Below are 26,351 nucleotides of genomic sequence, written 5' to 3'. Positions count from 1 at the left end.
CCATACGGGTATGCTCCCCGGAAAGACCCCCTTTTGGGTTTCTGCAGCTCCGAAAGACCCCTGTATTTGACCAAAATAAAGCTCCGAAAGACCCTTGATTTTGATATTTTCAGCTCTAAAAGACCCAAAAATTGCTCATTCCTCATATTTCTTGTTCTTTCAGCCGATTTTCAACCAAAAAGCCAAGAAAGACCCTTGATTTTGACTTTTCGCAGCTCCAAAAGACCCAATTTTACTTGTTCACAGCCCGGTTCGCAGCTCCGAAAGACCCCCTTTTACCGGTACGCCGTCAGCTCCCAAAGACCCACCACCTCAAAATTCCGGGGGAGCATACCCACCAAAATTTTTTGATGTGCCCCCTCCCGGGGGGGGGGGTGTCATGATAGGTCAAGGGGTGTCATGGTTGGTTAAAGGCTGGCTAATATGGTCGGTCAAGGGATGTCATGGTGAGTCAACGGGTTTATGGAGGGTCAATGGTGTCTAGTTCTACACTCAGGATGGTGTCAAATGAATGAGAGAAAAGAAAAAGGAATGCAATGAAAAAAAACTGGGGGTCATAGTTTTAAATATAGTAATTTTTAACTTGTAAGGTACATTTTGGGTCCCTATTTTCAAGTAAATAATTAAATAAATAAATAAGTGAATAAATAAATAAATAAATAAATAAATAAATAAATTAATTAATTAATTAAATTAATTAATTAACAAGAGTTGCGCAATCTGTTTAGATATCTATAGACTTTTGAGAGAAGCACGACAAAATCATTTGTTGCAATTTCAGCTACGACATGGAGTTCGAGTCCTTTTAGTTAAATTCTTCTCAGTAAACGTATACATGCTAACGTACGCCCACCCTATCCATTTAAGTTTATTGTTATATCGTATTGTTTTAATTGAATCGATCAATCATGGCAAATTGGAATTGAATATGAGAGTTTAAAATACTGGTACTTGATGTTTTGCAGTTTTTTGCAAAAGTTCATTCTACAAATCATATACTTGAAAACTTTCTTGATTTAATGTTGCTAGTAAATTATGTACATTTTACAAAAGTGTTGTTGTCTCAGCCCTCTCTACAACATAACTCAAGAACCACAAGACCTACAAAAGTTGGTTACTATCTTGTATCAAAAATATTTATTGTTATTATTATTAATTTTAAGTAACTTTGTTATATTGTTTTAAATACTGGTATACGTATAAGCACAAATATAAGCAGAAAGTGAAGAAAACATAAAATTTAAGGCCATTTTAGGGAAATTAGGAATTGTTGGTCGAAGTAGCCAAAAAAAAAATCGATTTTCATTATCTAACTCAATATAGTATCGAAAAATAACACTTTGATGTTTTGCAACCTTTTTGCAAAAGTTCATTCTACAAATCATATACTTTGAAAACTTGCTTGATTTATTGTTATTAATGAGTTATCTACGTTTTACAAAAGTGTTGTTGTTTCAGCCCTATTTACAACATAATTCAAGAACCACAGGACCTACAAAAGTATATCTGTGACATTTGAATTCTTCTAGTACACACTCGCTATGAAATGAGCAATGCAATTTTTGCCAAAGCTCACTGCCCATTGCAAGATGCTGTGAACTACCAAATCGCAACAGTTTAAAATAGTGCATAACCTTATATATCTCTTATCATCTATATCCATATGGGCAATCCTACCAAATAATTGGATTTAATGGCCTATTCCAGATGAAATCCGCATCCCCCTACGAAATACACTTCCCGAATTAGGGGTGAAATTGACAGCCGGAATTCACCCCTCAGCAAAACCCCTACATGGAATACACTGTCGGAATTGGCAATGTATCGATTTACCCTGCTGGAATTTAATTATTTCAATTTAGATATACGTCCCAAAGTAGGAAAGCAGGTGTGAAATATTTACAGCCGGAATTCACTCATCCCTCAGCAAAAACCCCAATGGAAGACACAGACGGAATTTAAACAATTTATTGATTTAAGGTTGGTCTGAACCCTGGAAATATGGAAACTTTTGGGCCTCATAACTTCTAAATTGTTGGTCCAAAGTATATATAAGTATACATATTTAGAATGGCAAAGACTTGATAAGTTCATCTGTGAGGTCAAATGTGGGCCAAAATTGCACTTTTGGCCCCAAATCCAAAAAATAACGGTTTTTGGCCCACTTCTCTTTCGTGCATCGTAACAAAAAAATTCTTGGTCCAAAATTTTTTGAAATTAATTTTTAAAAACTAGATCAAAATATCTAGGACCCGTTTTTTCATTTTTTTTAAATTTCAACCAACTTTGAGAAATTTTCACCAAAAATGGTCAAAAATGCTGATTTTTCAAAAAATCATAAAAAGCCCGATTTTGGCCTAAATTTCTAATATTTTTGGTGAAATTGGTCAAAATTCAAAAAAAATATGTAACTTTTATATACTTTAGACCAACAATTTAGAAGTTATGAAACCCGAAAGTTTCCATAATTCCAGGGTTCAGACCAACCTTAACGGCCGGAATTTTGGTGTTTTAATTAAGATACATCAAACCATGAAAGTTCTAGAGATCAAATGTACCCCCATTTTTAAAAATCAAAAAACCCCTATAAAAGACATTAATGTCATTTATCTGCTGGAATTTCTATATTTGAAGAGTAAATAGCCAATAATTATAGAATGGCCTTAAGCCCTTCGCAATTGATATTGAGTTTACTGTTGTTTCCTCCCGCATCCAAATTTGAGAATTGCAAAGTATTTCATTATTTGCTTTTTATTTGACATTTTCTCTGTTAAATGACACTTTAATTACATTAATTTGCTACTTTCTTACTTTGATCATCCTAACTATGATGCTGAACAAACAAAGAACATCCCACCCTGCATTATCAAAACTGTGTATAAAATCAACCATAATTACAATATAATTAAATCCGCAGTGCCGAAATGTACTGTTGATATTGCTGAGCTGTCACCATTTGTTTCAAAATAGAGAATAATAAGTAACTAATAATTAAAAGTTACCTCGTGCCTTTTTAAACACTTAAACAGTAAACTAAGAATTTAATTTTAAGGGCCTTATGGAAGACACAATGAGTTATGGAATGTGCAATAACTATGAGCCCCCCCCCCACACTTTAGGGGATAAAATTTCCAAACGGCGTGCCCTTACTCTCTAAATGTTAAAGAGTGAATTTCCACTCTTTCAAGGAGTTGAACGAAGGACAACCCGTTTTTGAGTGGAAAACACTCTAAAATGAAAAAAAGTACATTTTCTTCAGGCAATATTCACTTTTTTCAGTCTATTTAGAGTGAAAATTTCACGGGAAAATTTTCTGGACACGTGACACCCATGGACGCAGACATATTAGCATTATGGAATGTGACCCCGAGCACAGCGGGTGTTCTTCCAATGTATTTGAATAGGAAGAATTCTTCCTTTGAGGCAAAATAAGTTACTTGTCGCAAGTTAATAATATTATGGTAAGATCGAGTTTCCGTAGATAAATATTTTTTCCGTAGATAGATATTTTTGAAATTACGTTTTGATGATATTGTGAAAAAATTAAGATAACATAATATTAAATAAATTTGCAATGCACAAATTTCTATCAAAATTGCGGTCAAAAATACTATTCCAATTCAAAATTACTAAGACTTGAATAGCGAGGTCACCGCCGGGGGTCAGAGATCAGGCTCGAGGTTACACTCACATTGATACGCATTGGTCACGTGTCCAGAAAATTTACCTATTGAGGTTATTAATTATTTTAAACTGTTTTAAACTGGAGATACCGAATAAAATCAAATCAAATCAATCGGACACGGTTATTATTATTATTCAATTGCGTGAGATAACCAGCAGACTTTTAATGGAAATACATGTATTGTAGAATTTGTATTGAAGGGCTGGTTTGCATTCATTTCTTTTTATTTAATTTCTTATTTAACCTTAGGGGTTTTCAACTGAATTGTTTATACTTTATCTTATACCTTATCTGGAAATACTTGTAATTACAATATTAAAACATCCAATAATTTAAAAATAAAATAAAATAGTGGATGGGATGCAATTTTATTGACGCAGACTTTTTGTAAATTTGTCCCCCCCCCTCCGAAGAAAATACCAGCCCCTGTGGCTCCCTTATTCTTTCTTTTTTTTTCAATTGATCAAGAATGCAAGAAAAATATGTTTGTTTCAAATAATTGTCGCAGCTTATACGCGCTGAATTTCGCGTGTATGCAGGTGATATCACAAACATCTGCAACACGGCTGTGGAGGTAATAATTTTTCCAGTGGCTCCGGAACCGGAGGACAGGGGGCCCAGCCCCCAGTGTTGTTAATTTACCGGTAAATTAAAAATGGCGGTAAATTACCGGTAAATTACGGTAAATTACCGGTAAAAATGGTAAAATAAGTAAATTAAGTAAATTATAAAAGCGCTTTAAAATGACAAATAAAAATTCAATTCTTTTCATATTAAGAGCTACATAGATACTTGTACACAGTCCTGTGTTGTAGAATTCACCTCTCCCGATGAAAATCAGCTTCATGAACAAAGCTGAAGTTGAAAGAAGTGAATCAAAAGTCATGAAGTATTTAGGCACATTTTTAGAAAGTGTTTTCATGTTTTCTCTCATAAACATAACCTGTAAACCACTCGGCACTACTCCCTATTCCAGAAAAATACAGCACTATTTTTTTGGTATTAAACAAGACATTAATTATCTTGTTTTGATGAATGAAAAATAGCTAAATCCTAATCATTTATTTAGTTCTAACTGCCAATAAAAGTCAAAATTTTACTAGATAATTTGGTCAATTTTTGGAAATAAGAGCCAATGTGTTTTTAGGGTGTTTTTTGTGACAACCAAGCCCAAAGACAAAATTCAAGTTATGCATTCTAATTTTTGTAAGACACATTTTCTAATCTTCTTCATAACCAATTATCAAAAATTACTTAAAATATTCAAATTATGAACTATTTCTTAGCCTTTACTCAAGATTTTGAATGCTTAGACTTGTGCCAAGTCTTAGAATTTTGTGGATACAATTCCAAGAAAACATGCAATTTTTTGGCCCATGTCCCTTCAAATTGGCCAAATATTTAAATGGCCAGTTAGACCTAACTAAAGGATAAGGATTAAACTGTTTCAATTCGCAAAACAAGATAACATTTTTTAATTTCAAAACATTAGTTCTATATTTTTTCTGGGATAGCTAGGGAGTAGGGTATATTAGATGTCCGGTACTTCATAGTTCATTATATATTCTTGTTCATTGATTGGATAAAAGTGGATCACATGACCAAAAATAGTTCTAACCATCAGTACTCCTATCCGTAAATAGTACCTCTAAGCCGTAAATAGTATTTTCAATGTCCCGGATGAGCCTACAAGTAGTTGTAGTCCTTGCCTCTATAATATATACTTGTCACCAATACATGTACGCTATAATTTTTGAGAAAAATGCAAAAATAGGCACAACATTTGCCAGGGGTGTAGTACCACCTTAAAGAGTGTACTTAATGTAGAATTTACAAGGATGTTTTGCAGCATATACACAAAATATACATGGAACACTTTGGTAAAACAGAGACAAATAGCATTTATTTTCTGAATGATATGAATCATTAATGCATTACTTCCATGGTTTAAAATGTTTGTGTAAGTTTTATTTAGGAAGCTCACAAGAAAGGCAAGCCATGATCAAAGGAGTCTGGACTGAATGGAAATGTAATATTGGTATGGATGGGGGGGGGGGGGGGGTTATTGTTTTATTTCTTGAGTTATACCGTAAACGTTCGCCTAATGGCGCTATGGAGTTCATGGAAATGAGAGAGCGCCATCCCTGTAAAAGCCGACTATTATCACTGATCATTAAGGGTACGTGTAGTTAAAGGGTGAAATCTATCAACACATACAATTATGAACAAGATCGAACAAACTTGTTCATGATAATGCGGTAATCATTCACCTGGAACGTTGTGGCCCAGTGAGCAGAGCATTAGACTATAGTGCGAGGATAAAGAAAACTTGTGGATAAGATTGATGGTTCGAATCTCATGCAGTAATTTCTGACAGATTATAATGTCTGTCAATGTTTTTTTTTCTGATTTGAGGAAATTTTATTCTCTATTTTCTTGATTTTATCTTTAACATTGTTTATATAATTTTATTATTTTATCTTGTATGTGTCTTTTTTTCATGATTCTTTGTTTTTATCGTTTCATTTTAGAGTAACTCAATCCATTCAATCAAATGTTGTAATGAACCTATTTGATTGTATAGGCATTTGTTATGTGTGTGTGAGACGAACTGTCGCGTGCGACAAGTCTTTCAATTCGCGCGAGTGTCCTTGCCTATGCCTATGCATCAGTGGTCATAAGAGGTATATAATTTTATTCGAAGGGGGGGGGTCCCAAATATACGGGGGTCATAAAGTCTTGGAAAGAATAATAGGAGGGGTCATAAAATGTTTTATGACCAAAATGTAGGGAGTCACACGATGACCACAGAAAGTGTGTTATTTTATTAAAAAAGACAGATTTCAATACAATTTTGGGGTTTGGGATCATAAAATAGGGGGTGCGCAATTTTATTGACGCAGACTTTTTGTAAATTTGGGACCCCCCTTCCGAAAAAAAATGATAGCCCTCTAAGAGGATTCAAAAGATAACCTCTGCCCCAATAATCCCTAGCTATATTTGTTTGAAACTGTTCCACGGAGGATATATCATTAGCTCAGTCTTCAAATGATATAAATAAAATTTGAATGAGTGAACGAACAAAATCATACAACGACCAACTGAATAGAGGCTGTGCATATGACGTATCATCCCGTAAATATGGCGGACTACTCAAATGCATTCAACAAAAGCATGATTGCATCTACCGCGACAGTTCGTCTCACACACATAACAAAATGCACTACGATCAAATAGGTTGATGACAACATTTGATTGAATGGACTGCACTGCGCCATGATTACGGGGAAGAAACCGGTTCAAATCCGTTGTTTGGAGCCAATCAATAAACGCAAGGCCTCTATAGCTATCGTTGAATACTGGCTGGGATTCCACAACACAATGAGAACATGTTATAAGACGCTTTGGAAGGCACACAATACCCCAATGGCTTTCCATATTATGTGCACTCAAAAACTATTCAGTATCGAAGCCCGGTATCGAAGTTACGTAATGCTACTATGTCAACGGGATCACGCGCTTAAGTAATGAACCACGATCGAAACAATCAGTACACAAAAAAGGCATACCAAAATAGCGTGATTGTAATGATCGCCATACAAACAATGCTTGGTTCTGATACCATCACGGAGTTACGTAACTACTTCGTGGTCTGATAGTTATATGATCAATGGTCTGATCATGGAAGTAAGAGACATGGAAGCTGGTCGATCCAACACCTATTGAATTATTTACGTAACATTCTATAGAGGGTACGTATCAAGCTATTGTGATAACGATGTAGTCAGCGTGTCTTTGATGTGGATCAGACTTGCCGCCTTTATTGCCAGTTCGTTTATTTACAGGTTTATTATTTTGAGCAAAAATCGTGTTTTTCTTGATTATGTTTCAAGTATGTTGTTTTTATTCGGAAAAAAGTGACAGGGATGTTAGATTTGTAATCCATAATTACAGAACTCCATTCAAAATATCGATTTCTACCCTATACTTAGCTATTCTTACAGATTTTCTTAAACTTCAAAATATTGGAAATCATGCATTTACGTCTAAACCGCTAATTAGCGGTAATAATTGATATGCGCACTTGGCACATGCTTTACATTATAAAATGAATCCCGCATCTATTTGTGTGCCCGGGGCTGCCCGGAATTGCTGTTGACCAGAATGTTCCAGGGTCGGGTATTATCTTTACATTTTGCGTAAAATAAATTGTATTTCATTTCATTTTCTGTTTTAAAACTGCTATCTGAAAGTCTAGCATATATATACATTTAATCGGTAGGTTTTCACATAATTACATACTTTTAATAAAATTGTATAAATTAAACTGATAGCATTCTGACCATTACGTAGGGATTTTATAAAATCTGTTTGTGTTCATAAAACTAGTCATGCACTGCGGTAATAGAACACAGCCCGTTGTCAGGACTTAGTACACGACCTCATACTGCTATTGATTTTTAAGCGGGAACTTTGATTTTAGACATGGTACACGTTGACCATGCGATGACTCAATTGTTCCACTTTCAACTGTACTGCTTTTGTTCAGTATCGCGGCAAGTATGATACTCACTTTGATGTAGTATTTGACCAGCTTCCATGTGTATTACTTCCATGATTTTACGTTTAATTTATACAATTTTATTAAAAGTATGTAATTATGTGAAAACCTACCGATTAAATGTATATATATGCTAGACTTTCAGATAGCAGTTTTAAAACAGAAAATGAAATGAAATACAATTTATTTTACGCAAAATGTAAAGATAATACCCGACCCGGATTTCAATGTATTTTGGTATTTGAAAGGTAGCCAATTGGCTACTTTTTGCCTTGCTCGTAAAAAAGTGGCCAATTGGACAGACAATTGGTTACTTTCAAATATCAAAAAGGTAGCCAATTGGCTACCTTTTCAAAATACATTAAAATCACACACTTGTCGAGACATGTTTGGTAAATTCTTTATAAAATGACAGATTTGTAAAGACATTTTGGTAGATTTTCTCTAAATTTACAATATTTTGTCAAGACCTTTTTGAAAAAGGGCAAATAATCGTTTTCAAAATATATATAATCAGGTGTTGAGTATACTGAAATTTGCCTCGACTATAACATTATAGATATCGCAAATTATATCAAATTTGAGCATATGGTTCCCAAAATGACAATTGTCATTTTTACTATAAACAACAAACTACAAGAGAAACATCGTACCATTCTTTAAGGGATGAGTCTATAGGAATAACGACCAAACAAAGAAATTCTTGTTTAAGCCGTAATATTGTAGTCTTTCAACCCTTTCACAACTTCAGCTGTGTAACTTACAAAAATTCCCGCTAAAAAGTGGTTCTTTTAATTTTAGAAAATACATTAATAATCGCATTGGACTTTTCGTACTGATCGTACTATAAGTGACCACCACCTATAATGTTCTAATCACACTATAGACTGGGATTACATGTGACGTCATTGCCAGGCAATTGGTCTCTATTCAGTATCGAAGTTACGTAATGTTACTATGTCAACGGGATCACGCGCTAGAGTAATGAACCACGATCGAAATGATCACCACATAAAGTATATGGCACTCGAAGGCATACCAAAGTAGCGTGATCCGGTAACCAAGAGAATTACGTAACCACTTCGATGCTGAATTGTTCCTTGTCCGGAAATATGCCCACGCAGTCAGGGACCGTGCTTTTAAAACTCCCGCCAGATCACAATAAGGCCACTGAACTGCGTAGTAGCCATACGTACTCATTGAAGTATAACGGTAGCACGTTCCCTTACCGACTCATTATTAATGTGTGGAATGGGGTCAGGGACGGCATTCTGATCATTCTAATCCTTTCTTTTGAGGTCAATAGATAAAAGAAATGCCTTGAACACAGGTGCCGAGTTGTAAATAATATTTAATCATCAAAGCTGATGGCATAAGAAATTTCGAGGAGGCAGCGCTTATTATTTCTTGTAAACACAATCTAATGTGGTACTCACTACATGTAGAAGGCCGGGCGGGTCTGCAAATTAGTGCATGAAGCTAGTAAAGATATAGCTTTATGTTCAGTTTAATCAATTAAAATAATATGGCTGGATATCAAAAAAATCGCGAGGCATTAAGTATTATTTTTTATATTATTATGACAAAATCCAGTCCCTTCTCAATTGAATAGGCTCCGAGATTAGACTTTCCTTTCCAAAAATAAATTATATGGCCTAGAGGACATGATATAGGCCTAATCTAAACCCATATTCGGTATCCAGAAACCTTCACAGTCTGAGCGGCGCTTGCACTCGCATCGCATTAAACTAGACAAAGTTCGCTAAACTGAGGCCTGCTTCAATTGCCAACCTTAAGTTAAGTTATGTTCATTGCATTCTGGAAAACGGACATTTCGGCTGGTGCCTTCATCACAAAAAAAGGAATCCCCGATCATCACGATAATGGCGCGCGATCACGAACACCCGGCAAGCGGCAGAGCGTTTCAACCAATGACAAGTCTTGATTGTGTCCGTTTGTCTGCAATGCGCGTGCGCCACGCCGCTCATTGCAACCGGCATGGTAGTATGAAACCAGCACAGACAGAGGAGTAAGATATCTTACTCCTCTGTGGAAACCAGCTGTATACTGACGTGACCCCGGATGTGACGTCACTGTCACATCAGGGTGAAATAGTCTCGGTACCAGCCGGTTTGTGCTCCTCCGTCACCGTTAGTGACGGAGGAGCACAAACCGGCTGGTACCAAGACTAGGTGAAATGGTATTGAACAACGCAAACCAGCCAAATTTGTCATAAGTTTGAATAGCCATTAGAACAACCGTGAATATAGTGTCAGAAAGTCTTACACATCTTAGTATAACCTTGTCGTTTAGTGTGATACTGAATGCAGCGCCATATTTGGAATATATTCGTACACGGTGTGGGCAAATAGTTGCTCAAATGTAGGCTAAGTAGGCCTAAATCATGAAAATCGCTTAATCGGAATAATACTAACCAGTAACGGACACTGAGACAGCACTACGTTTGAAGTTTGAGGTAAGTAAAGCTTTTCCTTGTTATAAAAAACAAGGAAAAGGCAGTCATTTTTATCACAACGCGATATTTAAAAAAGTACATTTTGAGAGGGCCTACGCTGGTTCTTTTGATTCTAGTGTAAAATCTGTTCATCACATGTAGTCCGATTTGGTATCTATGGTCTCATCAAAGTCTTGAGAACTCTTTTTGATGTTATGTTGGTTAACAAAAACGATACTGTTAAAAATAGCGGTATTTATGCAAGCGACGTATCTATTGTGTAAAATGCATTGAAAATTGTCGGCTAAAGAGGGCATAAATTAAAATCGCGAAGAGTAATAGCAACAATAACTATCTACATTCCAAGCGGAAACGCTTTTCAAAAACATACCACCTTTTTCGGGCAATCGCTGAAACCGAAATATGAAATTCCAGGCCATCTGTAAAAAAGTGCGTGAGCAGAAATGACCATGAACTTGGGTCACCGAAACAAGTGTTTATATTGGTGTCAGGCCTATCATAGTGATACAACAATTAGCCCCCAATAATGGCTTTCATTTGAACCGTTATTTGTTAAACTGCGATTTTTACTTTTTGAGAAATCAATGAATGTATCAAAAAACTTTTCGAAAGTCGATTTATATTGACATAACCCGTTAACACAAATCTCATTAATGATTTTATGCAAATATGGCTCCTTCCGGCTTGATTAGATTTCATATTTTTTCAACATTTTTGAAAACTTATTGCAAAATATTCTAACATACTAGTAATATTATTAAGTGTTGACAAAATGTTTTTCAAGAATTTATGACACTACTTAAACTAATGAACAATGTTGTGAAAACAGGATACCATGAAGTCATAAAGTCCACGGGGTCCTTGAAAAGGCATGTAAAAGGGGCTAAATTTGGAAAAGGCAGCCACAAACATTTGTGAAAAAAAACATCAAAAATTTAAATGAAATATATTACTCTCCTATATTTGAATTGTACATGCATCACATTAGGGGGGCTGGTATTTACTTCAGAAGGTAGAGGGGGTCCCAAAATACTGGAGGATATATACTAATTGGCCTGTCTATACAAAAGTCTTGAAATCAGGCACAGTACATGTATTGCTAAAATAGAGGTTAACAATAAGGAGCGATTTTTTCCAGAACTATCTTTTGAAAACCTTGCTAGAATAAACTGGTATTTTTGTTAGCCAAATCCAAATAGAAATTACTCACGAATCTGAGCTTTCGCCATCTTGGCTGATGCCTTGATCACAGATGAACTGGTCCACTGCTTTTCCCGCGAGACTTGGTTGCTAAGGACGCATCCTCGTTACCGGAAGTGATGTTGATTTTAGCAGTGGGGAAAGTGCTAAAATCAACATCACTTCCGGGTAACGAGGATGCGTCCTTAACAACTAAGTCTCGCGGGAAAAGCAGTGGACCAGTTCATCTGTGATCAAGCCATCAGCCAAGATGGCGAAAGCTCAGATTCGTGAGTAATTTCTATTTGGATTTGGCTAACAAAAATACCAGTTTATGATTTCAACAATCCTACCAAATGAATCTCTTTACTGACCTTGCTAGAATGTTATCTGAACTAGAAAATTGCTATCCAAGGTTGAGACATGCAATGCTAGTGGAAAATTCATTGGAATTGAAAACCAAGTACGGCTGAAAGGCGGGGAAGCTTATATAAAACACAATTTAAACGGATTTGGGTATAAAATATTGTACGATATCTGGCAAATTTAAGATATTTTTTTGTTAGTTTTCACTATATGAAATAATTAAGTTCCTACTTCTTAATATTTAAAAAATAGCTATGCCCTTTAATATTCATGCTGCACTTAGATCATAAATGCACACGTGTCCGCTAATATCTGATTGGTTGATTAATTCCGGCGGTCCCGGGAACTTTTGTTAAAAATGCCCACCCCTACATGCAATTATGCAAATTTGATTGAGAGCTAGTTTTAGTGATTGGTCAAATATTTCTTGGGATATTGGTACAGTGATTAATTAGTACCGCCTCCCCGGGACCGCCTCCCGGGATCTGGACCCTGGATAGGCCTACTGGAAAACCCTATATTAACTGGAGCTGTTCTCTCGATGTTTTACAAAATCGTGTCTACGGTCCTACAAACAACACAATAACAAGCAGGTGGTCTGAAGTATTCGCCTATAGAACGGTAAATCGGAACTTTTTGCATTACTAGTCAACGTTGAAGTTAGAACCTAATCAACCTATAACATGGTAAGTGCAACAGCTTATTTGATTTCTTTGTCCTGTATTGCGATTTGAGTCGAAATGAATGCTCTGTTAGACGTATTATTGCTGCTATAGACGAATCCAACGAGCCAAGGAGGCCGGTCAAGTGCAGATCCGTCGGAATACGCTTTTCAATACGGAATAAATGCTAACCTCATCGTGACATCATCCAAGCAGCAAAGTTCATTTCCCATTGAAAAAGCGTTATCCGCCGGATCTGCAGTCAACCATTCTGCAAGTGATGGTCAGAGTTCAGTCGGCCATAACTGGGTCCCGTCTGCACCAAACTGGTGTTGTTACTGACCAATTGGGTGGATTAAATCCGCTTAACAATCGATGTATGTCTATTCGGCTGCGCATAATCAGCCGTGGATTTTCAAAATAATACTTAATGAAAATATCACATTTTTGAAAAACACCAAAAACAAAAACGGTCTTTTTGGGAAAAAAAAAGCCATTTCGTCAATACGAAAGGTCAAAATTTTCAATTGATCATCGGCTTTCCATCCCAGCTACATACACTTTATGTACATAATCATTAGATTTATATAGTTTACTTCGCAATTCGAGGACTGTTTTTTTTAAGATATCGATTTTTAATCATTTGCCACAAATTATTTGATATCAGAAGGACATTCCCCGTATTCAGAATTCAATTGGATATGTCTCATGTGTTCTCATGTCCCACAAAAAATACTGTCGAACCAGCCCCTTGATATCTAACGGTGCGTCCCTTGATATCTAATGGTGCGACCCCTTAATATCTAATGATGCGTCCATAAGGTTACTTTGTTGATTATCAAGATTCAGTGTTTAGCGTAGAAAATGTTTGATTGGCGTAACCCGATCGTCGACCCCAAAAAGAAAACGCCGACCCACAATTTTCCATTACTTTTCCATAACAAAACCCTAAAAAAAATTAAAAAAAATTAAATTTGTCCTCGAGCCGACTGTATTTTTTTTCAAAACATAACAGGAATATGATATTTTCATTGAGTATTATTTTGAAAACCCACTATTTCTTTGCTTCTTAGACCACAGCCAAATAGACACACGTCAGTTTTACAACAATAACATGGCAATGGCATTGCGGCATGTTTAATATACCAAGTAAACAATATTTTATTTAGGCCTATCCCTAATATTTTTCACAAGAATGACAGAGTATATACAAGCATCCCCACAAGAGCACAGCAGAATCATGCAGTGGGTTCCCACCCCACCCACAAACTTTGGTGCTCCAGCAATTACAACAAAAAACACTGATAATTCCAACATTTTGGGCCAATACGTTGATCATATCCTATGCATTCATTTTGACCCCCCCCCCACCCCCTTCCAGTGACGTAGCCAGCACTTTTTTGGAGGGGCGGGGGCAAACTTTGACGAAAATGGTCACAAACGGGCTAAAAAGTACAAAAAATAATCCCACGGGGGGAGGGGGAGACTTCTCACAGGGGGAGCAGCTTTCCCCCTTTGCCTCCCCATCTGGTACTGCCACTGTACCCCGTTAGTGATGTGTGTGAAATACTTTCCTTAAGTAATAAGCCTACCACTCAATGATTATATACTTTGCAGATGGACGTTTTCAACAAGCGTATGATTTGCCTTGTACTTGTCTTCATCTGCGATGTCAGCGGTAGAAGAGGTGGTGGCAACAGTGGGAGCAGCAGCAGCAGCAGCAGCAGCAGCAGCGGCAGCGGCAGCAGCAGCAGCAGCAGCAGTGACATTAAGGCAACCCGGAGGCAACCACCACGGCCACCGTTGGGGATACTAGTAAGTGGCATAGAATTCTTTTTAATATTTGGGCCCTCCGTAAGGCTTCGTCGACTTTTTGTTTGGGTATATAGGCTGTAGAATGAAACATATCGGTCAAAGTGCTCACGAGTAGTAAAGTAGATTTATGAGTTATCCATGAGCTCCTCATGAATATTATTGTGGGCGTGGCTGATTAGCATATACACGAGACGAATCTTGATGAGATGGGCGTAACCTCTAACCCGGTTTGACCCCTACGTGACCTTTGACCTTTCCATGACCTTTGATACATATGTGACAGTATATGCCCTTTGACCCCATGTGACTTCTGACTCGGGGGTAACTTTTGACCACACATGACCATTGAACACTATGTGACTTTTGACCCGAAAGTGACCTTTTGACTGGGAGTGACCTCCGATCCGAAAGTGTCCTTTTTTGACCCATAAAAAACCTTTGACCCCTATATAACCTTCGACCCCGCTGTTACCTTTGACCTCTATGAAACCCGGTGTCAATGTGTTCATGAGTAGTAAAGTAGATTTATGAATTATTCATGAGCTCCTCATGAATATTAATGTTGGCGTAGCTGATTAGCATATTTTTCAAGAGACGAATCTTAATTAGGTGGCGTAACCTCAAACCCGGAAGTAACATTTGACCACTACGTGACCTTTGACATCCCCAAGACCTTCGAACCTATGTGACAGTGCATGAAATCTGACCCCTATGCCCTTATCATGACATTTGATACCTATGTGACAGTACATAACATTTGAACCCCATGTGACTTCTGACTCGGCAATGAACTTTGACACCCACATAACTATTGACCACTACGTGATATTGACCCGAAAGTGAAATTTGAACCTGGAGTGACATGTTATCCGAAATTGTCCTTTTTGACCTAGTAGTAACCTTTGACCCCTATATGACCTTCGACCCCTATGTTACCTCTGACCCCTATGTGACCCGGTGTAAAGTGCTCACGACCACGAGTAGTAAAGTAGACTTATGAATTATTCATGAGCTCCTCATGAATATTAACGTTAGCATGGATGATTAGCATATCCACGAGAGGAACCTCAATGAGCTGGCAAAAACATTTGACTCTACGTGACCTATGACCTCTCCATAACCTTTGATACTTATGTGACAGTACATGACCTTTGACCCCTATATGACTTCTGACTCGGGACTGACTTTTTACCCCCACATGACCATTGACCACTACATGACCTTTGACCCGAAAGTGATCTTTGAACCGGGAGTGACCTCTGATCCGAAAGTGTCCTTTTTTGATCCAGAAGTAACCTTTGACCCCTGTATGACCTTCAACCCCTATGTTACCTTTGACCCCTATGTGACCCGGTGTAAAGTGCTCACGATCACGAGTAGTAAAGTAGACTTATGAATAATGTTACCATGGATGATTGGCATATCCACGAGAGGAACCTTAATGAGGTGGCAAAACCTCTTACCCGGATGTAACATTTGACCCCTACGCGACCTCTGTCCTCTCCATGACCTTTGATACCTATGTGACAGTACATGACCTTTGACCCCTATATGACTTCTGACTCGGGACTGACATTTGATCCCACATGACCATTGACCACTACATGACCTTTGACCCGAAAGTGATCTTTGAACCGGGAGTGACCTCTGATCCGAAAGTGTCCTTTTTTGACCCAGAAGCAACCTTTGACCCATATATGACCTTCGACCCCTGTTACATTTGACCCCTACGTAACCCGGTGTCAAAGTGCTCACGAGTAGTAAAGTAGACATTACTCATGAGCTCCTCATGAATTTTAAAGTTGGCATGGTTGATTAGCATATACACGAGACGAATCTTAATGAGGTGGGCGTAACCTCTAACCCAAAAGTTACATTTAACCCCATGAACTTTGACCTCCCGATGACATTTGATACATGTGACAGTATATAACCTTTGATCCCTATGTAACTTCTTACTCGGGAGTGACCTTTGACCCCCACTTGACCATTGACCACTACATGACCCGAAAGTGACATTTGAACAGCGAGTGACCTCTAATCCGAAAGTGTACTTTTTCGACCCAGAAGTAACCTTTGAACCCTATATGACATTTGACCATGATGTTACCTTTGACATCTATATGAACGGTCTCAAAGTGCTCATGAGTAGTAAGGTAGGCTTAGGAATTATTTATGATCTCCTCGTGAATGTTAATGTTGACGTGGCTGATTAGCATATTTATGAGACGAATCTTATTGAGAAGGCGTAGTCTTTAAACAGGAAGTGACATTTGACCATTGCGCGACCTTTGACCTCTCCATGACCTCTGATACCTATGTGACTGTACATGAACGTTGACCCCTATGCAACTTCTGACTCGGGAGTGACTTTTTGACCCCATATGATATTGACCCGAAAGTGAAATTTGAACCTGGAGTGACATGTTATCCGAAAGTGTCCTTTTTGTCCCAGAAGTAACCTTTGACCCCATATGACCTTCGACGCCTGTTACCTTTGACCCCTATGTGACCCGGTGCTCAGGAGTAGTAAAGTAGACGTATGAATTATTCATGAACTCATGAATATTAATGTTGGCGTGGCTAATTATCATATTCACGAGACAAATCTTAAAGAGGTGGCGTAACCTCTAACCCGGAAGTGACATTAAGCCCTACGTGACCTTTGATCTTTTCATGACCTTCGATACCTATGTAACATTACATGACCTTTGACTCCTATTTGGCTTCTGACTCAGGAGTGACCTTTGACCCCTACATGACATTGGGCAACTACTTGACCTTTGACCAGAAAGGGACCTTTGAATTGGGAGTGACCTCTGACCCGAAAGTGGCGTTTTTGACCCAAAAGTAACCTATGTTACATTTGACCCATGTGTGACTCTCACAATATGACATGATCGATTGAATAAATATGCCCAACCCCCGATACAACTTTACAAGATCACCCAAAAAACACCCCGAAACAAAATGGTCAAAATAGCGCCCTCTATGTACCTGAAACGTCACTTCCTGGTCGAAGCTCATTCTTAAGTCAAAGCTCACTTCCGGATCAAATGTGATTTCTGAGTCAAATGTCACTTCCGGGTCAAACGTCACATAGGGGTCGAATGTCAATTCTGGGTCAGTCCATGTTGGGATCAAAGGTCACCTTTGGGTCAAACGTCACGTATGGGTCAATGGTAAAAATCATCATTTGATATGAGGGGAGCATGAAATAGTCAACGAGAGGTTACCCGAGGTTAAAGGTCAATTGAGTTCACATGTTAAGCCTTTCTCGATTGGGCTAAAACTTGGTGCAAAGCACCCTTGTTATGAGTGGAACATGAACATGTCAACCTGTCACCCGAGGTCAAATGTTAAAATAGGCCTGCTTGAACTTAAACTTGATGCAAATTATCCTTGATATGAGGGAGCATGAAAAGTCAATCTGAGTTTTACCCGACTTCAAATGAGGTATATCACAAGCCACCGCCTGATATTCGCGGCTCTTTAGCAACAATACCTCTAGGCTTTGGCAGCCTGCCATTTAATGAAGACCACAGTGGTGTGATGACACTTAATAAAAATAATACAGAGCAGTAAAGAACAAGAGCAGAGTCAATGTTTTCCAATTCTTCTTACATGAAGTCTCCGGCAATCACAACATCATGCCTTAATTATAATGTAAGAAAAATAATTATCAAGCACGAATCATATGGTTTTATTAAAAACAAACTCATAGTGGCCTTAAAAACGAATAAAAGCATCCGTCTCTCAACACGCGATAATAGAGAGATTGCGATTTCCAAACGTAGCATCGAACGTACGTGGAATCTATTCAAAATCCCGTCACAGGAGAGTGATTTTGAATAGATTCCACGTACGTTCGATGCTACGTTTGGAAATCGCAATCTCTCTATTCAAAATTCCCGGGCGTCAATTTGACAAAATATGACAAAACAAAATTCGATGTTTTATTAGGGTGCGGACAACCCTATTCTTTGCATTAAATATTTATCCCGAAAAATATAGACCACCATAAAAGTTTTTAGCGTTACAAATTCGCCAAACTGCCTAATTTATAATAGATTGATCTACCTTAATTTAGTTTTCAATAGCAATGGAAAGAATGCTTTAAAATATTGTTGAAACGGCTCCAAGGAATTCAAAGTTGAAACCCAGTCTTCTGCACGTTTGGTACATCTCAAGATGCCCAAAAAGTTTCAGAATTTAATGATACGACAAATAATATATTTCTTCTAATCTAAATTTACCTATTTACTTGTACTTGTCTTTTAATAAAAGAGTTTGTCTGCCACAGAGGGTATTTTGATTATACTATAATCGTTCGACCTAGATTTTAATATGATTGGTCATAAAGATTTATATTAGGCCTCCAAAAAGTAATAAAGGCTATTCATAAGTGGGTATCGCAGTAGCACATTACTTAGGGTATTCCAAAGAATGGGTTGACTTTGTTGTAGTGGCATCCGGTAGAGTCCGGTATCTGGAAGTCACCATGACTGACAAAGCTGTCATCACCTGCTTTCATACATGATATCACGGTGTCTGGTGGAATTCCAACACACCTGCATGAACAGTAAAGAAACGAAAATGAAGAAATACGGATCAAGTTAAAAGCATTGTGGATAAACCAATAGAAACAATTAAAGAAAAGTTGAAAACTATTTGAGATCATTTTTTTACAAAGATAATAATTCTGACAACTAAATCTGGAATGTATCCTGAACTCAATAATGTTTCTGTAATATTGAGATAATGTGATAAAAAGCAATGTGCTCCGGACATGTAACAAGTGAAATCATAGTGTTTTGAGAGTCAAAACAGAGTAACATGACAAAGCTATATGTTCTGATTTATTTCGTGATCCATATCTTCATAATGATGATCTTAGGAACAGCAGTTAGTGAAGGCATACTGTAATCATTTTAGTTTTATTGAACCTGTCTATTTAAAGGGCATATCTATTGCAAAACAAGTTTTAACTCATTCGAAGAGAATAAATATTACATTACAAGTTGACACTCGTTGCAATATTTTTAATCGTATTTCTACTGAAAAAAGAGAAATGGTGTTTGTAAATTCTGCCACGTACACCAATTTCTTACTACCACTACTACTTCTCACTACCACAAGCCAGTTGGTTTCACTTAACCATTTAGGGCTGTGCAATAATTATGAGCCCGGGGAGGGTAAAATTGGGGGGGAGGGGTAAGAATTTTTGGAGAGCCGAAAGGGGGGACGAACAATTTTTGCAAGCCGAGGGGGGGGATTTTGGAACACATTCATGGGACGCCTTTTAAATAAAACGCTCTAAAAAGTACAGTACGGAAACAATTAAATATGCAAATTTTCCTGCTAGCTGCACTCGCAACATATATCTATACCATTTAAGGTTTGTAAATTGGGTTCCCAAATATTTGGCATGCGCAACAAAATTGGAGGGGGGGGGGGGCAAAGAATTTTTGGCAGGCCGAGAGGGGGGAGGGGGCAAGCGAATTTTGGCGAGCCGTTTGGAAATTTTACCCCCAGCCTCGTAATTATTGTACAGCCCCTTAGCAGTAGTTATGCTAGAAATATGCAATTCATTTCACGTGTACTGCGTTTTGTATACACATTATTTTCTGTGTATTGCCTAGTGTACAATATGTTCGTGTTTGTTCCGTTTTGCTATATTTTTATTTTTCAATTATTATGTTTTGTATTTTCTTTCTCTATTTTTCGTTGTTCCCGATCACATGATTTCATTATTAATTTCGCTGAACCAGTTAGCATATTTAATGCTAGATATATGCAATTAAACTCACGTGTACTGCGTATATACATTCTTTTCTGTGTGTTGCCTATTGTACAATGTTGTTTATGTTCAGTGTTGCTATGCTATATATTTTTTTTCAATCATTATGCTTTGTATTTTCTTTCTCTCTTTTTCGTTATTCCCGCTCGATTGATATCATCAATGATTTTGCTGAACCCATTAGCAATGCTAGAAATATGCAAATGAACGTGGACGTGTACTGCGTTCTTTTGTGTGTATTGCCTATTGTACAATTGTGTTGCTTTTGTTCCGTTATGCTTCGTCTTTTCTTTGTCTATTTTTCGTTATTTCCGATCACTTTCTTTCTTTCTTTCTTTCTTTCTTTCTTTCTTTCTTTCTTTCTTTCTTTCTTTCTTTCTTTCTTTCTTTCTTTCTTTCTTTCTTTCTTTCTTTCTTTCTTTCTTTCTTTCTTTCTTTCTTTCTTTCTTTCTTTCTTTCTTTCTTTCTTTCTTTCTTCTGTCTTATTTTCTTACTTTCTTTCTTCCATTTCTTTCTATTAAATGATATTTGCCCATACAAGCTGAAGTGAGTTCGCCCATCTATTACGTTTTAGTTCGTCTTTTGTTGTTAATTTTGACAATTAGGCAAAACAATTGTTTGGTAAGCCTTCCAAGACAAATTTTTGGAGGGTCGGTAGGTCGATCCACTTTTTTTTGTATTTTACCATGGGCTCTTCCTACATTTTGAAAAGCTAGGATTGACAATATTACTTTTTTTCTTTCCTTCCTTCTTTCCTTCCTTCTTTCTTTCTTTCTTGTTCTTGAGTTATGTTGTAAAGAGGGCTGAAACAACAACACTTTTGTAAAACATACGTAACTCATTAAGAACAATACCTCGCATACCCTTAATATATAAAATGAGTGAAAAACAAAAATGAAATGTCCTCGGTACTGTTCAAGTTTAATGATTCTTCTTAAAAAATGACTGAAAAAAAAACCGACAAAAGATTTCAATTTTTTCCCGGATGGTCGCTGAGGGCAACCAAACATAATATTTTTGCCTTATGTTGACGTGGAACAAAATACATTTATTATGTTTACGTATGTTTATTATTACAACTACAACAACTTACAACTTACAATCTGCAATAAGGATATCAGATGCATGATGGCCTAAATGTGTAAAACGTGAGCCGGTGATGAACAAATATGGCAACTGGAGTATAGATGATAAGAAAACGGCAATGAAATTCACTTGTTGACTGGTTGTATATCTCTAACAGGATTAACTACCATCATAGCAATAGGTTAAAACATTTTTTGAATATATACCCCTGCACTACAAGCAGTTTACACTCATCACATGCGTTTGTGGGTAATCATAGATTGAATACAATATCGTCTCGGTGCTTCGGGCCTCGACATCGGTATGTATCAATGCTATGCACCTCTCCTGTTTGGACATCGCGATCCAAAGGAACTGATCGAGTTGTATATTAGAGTAAAATGTAAATAGATTAAATAACAAAGACTCACTGCATCGAATATTCTACGTCGATTAAAAAAATATGCAGCAGTTCTTACATATTTCACCACACACTGTAAAACCTATAGATATCCGATGATATTTGCTTCTGAATGTCAATCACAGCCTCCCAACTTGCATAGAAGATATCTTACCCTTCACAGAATCCTTTGCAGCATGATACATCGCCTCATTTCATCAAATTACACTCCCATTAGTCAAATTACTTTGTTTGTCCTTTTGTTTTTATTTTATGAATAGACTGGTTAAACATGAGTCAATAGTCAAGAAATAGACATATTGCAAGATTTGGATATGCTCTGTTAATTGATGTACATTTGATCATTATCGACCCATGTTGCAAATCAGTACAGAAAATTTTTACAAATGCGCAAAAATTCATATACTGGTATCAAGCCCTGCGAATTGAGTGTGTTTAGTAGCAAATCAAGGGCTTAGAGCCAGAACCACCTATGTTCATTTGTTTTCTCAATTACATGTTACTGATTTCGGCAACAGATGGACGGTTAATTATACCCTCCAGTTAGTTAGACAAAAGTGACCATGCATACCCCAAAGTCGCTTACATTTTCTTATGGATGGCATAATTAACTGTCCATTTGTTACTGAAATGAGTAACATGTAATTCAGAAAACAAATGGACATAGGTGGTTCTGGATCTAAGCCCTCGAAATTTGGTATCAAATTGGAGCTAACAATATTCTGCACACGACCTTATCAATATTAATTTATCATTTCAAGATCAGGTTTCAGTGTAGGATTAGTTACACAAGTGTGGACTACCTTATATGTGAATAGTTTATTTATATTGCTAGCGATCACCCGTCTTTTGCGGTCACTGCCTTTCGCGATAACCGCCCTTCGCGGATGCTCACAGTCTTATCTCCATAAAGGACATTCACCCTTTTGAGCACATGTTGACAGGATTGATTGCTTGTGAGGTTGACAAATAATAAATCTGATTGACTGCATGAGGTATGAATAGTTAATAGTTGATTCAGTCACCGGATATCAGGCAAAAAAAATGATCTGGAAGTGAATAAATATGGCAACCTTATTGAGGTGAGTTAGTCCACAGGGTTCTTATAGTGCTTTTGAAACTAATTAACTCAATTTGACCCCCTTCACATAAACAAAAACAAAATTCGATGTTTTATTGGGGTGCGGACAACCCTATTCTTTGCATTACAAACATTTTTATCCCGAAATAATATAGACCATATACGTTTTTAGCGTTACAAATTCGCCAAATTGCCTAATTTATAATAGATTGATCTACCTTAATTTAGTTTTCAGTAGCAATGGAAGGAATGCTAAATATTGTTTTTGGTACGTCTCAAGATGCCCAAAATGTTTCAGAATTTAATGTTATGACAATTTTTTTTTCTTATTGATTATACTTTAATCGTTCGAGCGGATTTTAAAATGATTGTTCATAAAGATTTATATTAAGCCTCCAAAAAGTAATAAAGGCTATCCATAAGTGGGTATCGCAGTAGCACATTACTTTTAATAGGGTATACCAAAAAATGGATTGACTTTGTTGTAGTGGCATTCGGTAGAGTCCGGTATCTGGAAGACTTCCTTTAAGAAGAATTTGAAACATTGACTCTGATCTTGTTCTTTGCTGCTCTGTATTATTAGTATAAGTGTCATCACACCGCTGTGGTCTTCATGATATGGCAGGCTACCAAAGCCTAGAGGTATTGTTGCTAAAGAGCCACGAATATCAGGCGGTGGCTTGTGATAGACCTCATTTGACCTCGGATAAAACTCAGATTGACTTTTCATGCTCCCTCATATCAATAATAATTTGCATTAAATTTAAGCTCAACCAAGCCCATTTTAACATTTGACCTCGGGTGACAGGTTGACCTGTTCATGTTCCACTCATAACAAGGATGTTTTGCACCAAGTTTAAGCCAAATCGAGAAAAGTTTAACATGTGACCTCAATTGACCTTTAAAGTCGGGTAACCTCTCGTTGACTATTTCATGATCCCCTCATATCAAATGCTGATTTTCACCATTGACCCACACGTGACGTTTGACCCAAAGGTGACCTTGGAGCCCAACATGGACTGACCCGGAATTGACATTCGACCCCTATGTGACGTTTGACCCTGAATTGACTTTTGACCCGGAAATCACTTTTGACCCGGAAGTGACCGTTGACTTAAAAATGAGCTTCGACCAGGAAGTGACGTTTCAGGTACATAGAGGGCTCTATTTTGATCATTTTGTTTCGGGGTGTAATTGGTGTTTTGGGGTGATCTATGAGCGGAAAGGTGTATGGGGGGTTTGGGCATATTTATTCAATCGATCATTCTACAATGTCATATTGTGAGAGATTTGATATGGGTCAAAGGTTACTTCTGGGTCAAAAACGTCACTTTCGGGTCAGAGGTCATTCCCGGCTCAAACGTCACTTTCAGGTCAAAGGTCAAGTAGTTGCCAAAGGTCATGTATGGGTCAAAGGTCACTCCCGAGTCAGAAGCCAAATAGGGGTCAAATGTCATATAATGTCACATAGGTATCGAAAGTCGTGAAAAGGTAAAAATGTCACGTAGGGGCCAAATGTAACTCCCGGGTTAGAGGTTACGCCACCTCATTAAGATTCGTCTCGTGAATATGCTAATCAGCCACGGCAACATTAATATTCATGATGAGTTCATGAATAATTCATACGTCTACTTTTAAAATACTCGTGGTCACATAGGGGTCAAAGGTAACAGGGGTCGAAGGTCATATATGGGTCAAAGGTTACTTCTGGGTCAAAAAGGACACTTTCGGATAACAGGTCACTCCAGGTTCAAGTTTTACTTTCGGGTCAAAAGTCATATGTGGTCAAAGGTCCCTCCCGAGTCAGAATTCACATAGGGGTCAAAGGTCATGTACTTTTACATAGGTATCAGAGGTCATGGAGAGGTCAAAGTTCGCGCAATGGTCAAATGTCACTTTCGGTTTAGAGGTTACGCCTTCTCAATAAGATTCGTCTCATGAATATGCTAATCAGCCACGCCAACATAGGCCCCACGACAGGGTATTAATTCCGATTTCGGAGTCCGATATTGGAGTTATCGGAATTGCAATATTTATTTGGAACAATCCGCAGTTAGTTGAAATTAGTCGGAACAATTTGGAGTTATCAAAATTAATCGGAACAATCCGGAGTTATCAAAATTAGTCGGAACAATCCGGAGTTACCGGAATTAGTCGGAACAATCCGGAGTTACCGGAATTAGTCGGAACAATCCGGAGTTACCGGAATTAGTCGGAACAATCCGGAGTTACCGGAATTAGTCGGAACAATCCGGAGTTACCAGAATTAGTCGGAACAATCCGGAGTTATCAGAATATGTCGGAACAATCCGTAGTTATCGGAATTAGTCGGAATAATCCGGAATTAGTCGGATTAATTTGGAGTTATCGGAACAATCCGGACTTAATGGAGTTAGTCGGAACAATGCGGAGTTCGAGGAATTAGTTGGAACAACCCGGAGTTATCAGAATTAGTCGGAACAAGATAGAGTTATCGGAATAGTTTGGAACAATTTGGATTGAATTGTAGAAATTAGCCAAAACAATATGTAGGCCTAGTTGGAATTAGCCAAAACAAATCCAGATTTTTGGATTTAGAACAATAAAAATTAGAAAGAAACCTTTCTCTATCCCATTTTTTATATGGCATGAAAATTTCCAACATAAAATCTTTCCTTAAAAAGGCAATTCGATCTCATTATTATGTTATCTATAGGCCTATTACAAGCTAGTTGCTATATGTAGTGACCAGAATTCCAGGGTCTGTGCTGTGGCATATATGGCTGACCTAATGATGAAACTCCCAATGGGGGTAGACGTGTGCCTCAGAACAGTAGTAGAGACTTCAGCTTCATGATCTACATTTTAAACCACACAGAGCACCGACCTTTTTTTGAGCTTTGGGGTTTAGTTTGTGCTGGTTGAGGATAAGCTTTGGCATAACAGGATCTTCACTTCAGACTTCAATGTAGATAGGCCTCAAATAATAAATAGGGTTCATGTGGTCTCATACTCAGATTTGCAACTGACTAGGCCCCACTGTATCACAAACGCTGCAGTGTAACAGCTTCTTACCATGCAGCTCCATGCTTATTGCTTCTCCATTATCCATTTTAAATAAAATTATTCTTCTTTCCCCTTTATAACTCATTGTTTACACAATATTCAATGATTAGATAGCTTATGGACTTTTAAAACACTATTAAAGACTGTTAATATAATAACTAGTGCACCTTTAATGGCAGTGTACACACACATTCC

Source organism: Amphiura filiformis, chromosome 19 (assembly GCF_039555335.1).
Source record: "Amphiura filiformis chromosome 19, Afil_fr2py, whole genome shotgun sequence".
NCBI lineage: Eukaryota > Metazoa > Echinodermata > Ophiuroidea > Amphilepidida > Amphiuridae > Amphiura > Amphiura filiformis.
This window is presented reverse-complemented; position numbering follows the sequence as displayed.